The following is a 2,114-nucleotide window of genomic DNA, read 5'->3' on the forward strand; positions in this document are numbered from 1 at the left end:
CAACCTCATGTTCGATTAAATTGAGTTTTTATCATATTCTAGTGCCTTATTAACGTTAACAAGAGAATCTAATAAATAATACCAAAAATGATTTTGTTTTCCTAGCTTGTTTTAAATTCCATTTGAAAGTGTTAGAATGTTTATAAAGCTCAATTTACTTTTAATTGGCATATAATTATAGCACTAGTTAAGTGATAATTAATCTAAATGATAATCGTAAATTAAATATTAAGATGAAATTAATATATAAAAGAATAATTTAGTAATATAATAAAAAATTCAGAAAAACCATTGCTAGCAAACATATACTAATTATTGCAATAATGTTGTTTACTATATATACAACTAGTATTGTTATCAAATAATTTAAACTTATATGGTCTTTAACCGGGGTTGTTGAATTAAAGTGGGTTGCACATTATAAAACAAGAAGAGATAATAAATATTTTACGCATTAAACTAAGACCAACCTGCTGGAATAGCTCAGTTGGTTAGAGCGTGTGGCTGTTAACCACAAGGTCGGAGGTTCAAGCCCTCCTTCTAGCGGTACTCATTTAATTTTGTGGTTTCATTTGAAACCCAACTCGACCCAATATCAAAACTGACCCAACCCAACACTAAAGGAAAACAAAACATTAACAATATTTTACCAATAAAATACATACATTGGAATTTACGAAATTTAACAAATTTATTATTTTTTCAAAATTAGTAACATAATCAATTACCACCAATGCTACTGTGAAGCATCTGTTCTTATTTTAATATTATATATTTTAAAAAGTTACAAATTTATTTTAAAAGTTATTTTTTGATATTTCTCTTCCTTATAATTCTTTGAAGTTATATATATATATATATATATATATTTGTAATTGAGTTATTGACATGAAAAAAATAGTTAATTGGCACCCAACTATGGGTAAGTCTTTTTTTTGGGAATTAAAGTTCTTCAGACAACTAATAATTTTTTTTAACCCAATCCAAGTATATACTTGATTTGTTAACAGAAACAAATATGCAAGATACTAAATGTGTACTCTCTCCAATTGCCTCACCGCAGCAATTAAAATTTTATTAATTTATGTACTCTCTTACAGAAACTCACTAGAAAGCAATCAAATGAATCCTCTTATACTTGAAAAACACTATAAATTATGGCCTATGAATCAGTTGTCAATTTTAAAACAATCTTAGCATATATGCAAATGGGGATTGGGCTAAGGACCCAACAAATCGTGTTTCCACCATTGGATATATTCTCTTCTTTGGGCACACTACTATTAGTTGATCGTCGGAAAAACAACCAACTATAGCCAGGTCCTCGACTGAAGTTGAATATAGGGTTGTTGCTACCACCGCTACTAAAACACTTTGGGTGTTTCATCTTTTGCAAGAACTTCAAGTCCCTCTTTCTTATACTTATCAATTTTTTTCTAATAATCTTGGGGCCACATATTGTTGTCAACATCTTATTATGCATAGAAATATAAAGCACCTCATAATCGATATTCACTTTATCCAAGATCACATTGACCAGAAAACTTTCAATGTCAATCAACCCTACCCAAACTTGCCTTTGTTCATCAACTTTTTAAGTTAGGTGTTGTTCCACAACCCCAAACTTGAGGGGGCATATTAATGATAGAGCTTCACCAAGTATTCCTTTGTTTGTTTTTATCTTTTTTTTCAAATTTGAAATTTTTTTTATTTTTATTATCTTTTGTTGTTATTTTAAAAATTGATCTTATCTTAGTTAGTTTTCTACATGCATAAATAGGGCCTATTATCAATGAATTTTTTATTCCTTCCTCTCTCATTTACAAAACCTTATAATTCCAAGTATTCGTGAGTAATTACGAATGAAAACTAGGTTAAAAAAAGCTTTCAAATATCATTTGAGGCTCAATTACATAACCTATAACCCAAGTATCAATGCACAGGTTGTGGGTATCGATACCTTGGCTAAATTTCAAAAAATAAGCTTTGATGGGTTGAAGTATTGATACTCCAAGGGCTTGTATTGATACTTAAGCACACGTATCGATGCTAAGGGAACCATGTATTGATAATTGACATCAAGTACCGATACTCGGGGTTAGGTACCGGTACTT

General features: G+C 29.8%; 1 non-coding gene across 1 annotated transcript; it reads left to right on the forward strand.

The window, feature by feature from the left end:
* Nucleotides 1-472: 472 nt before the first annotated feature.
* Nucleotides 473-546, forward strand: TRNAN-GUU (transfer RNA asparagine (anticodon GUU)). Its single transcript has one exon. It is a non-coding gene; the product is annotated as a tRNA-Asn (tRNA).
* Nucleotides 547-2,114: the final 1,568 nt, after the last annotated feature.

The sequence above is a fragment of the Gossypium arboreum genome, chromosome 10 (genome assembly GCF_025698485.1).
Source record: "Gossypium arboreum isolate Shixiya-1 chromosome 10, ASM2569848v2, whole genome shotgun sequence".
Taxonomy (NCBI): Eukaryota; Viridiplantae; Streptophyta; class Magnoliopsida; order Malvales; family Malvaceae; genus Gossypium; species Gossypium arboreum.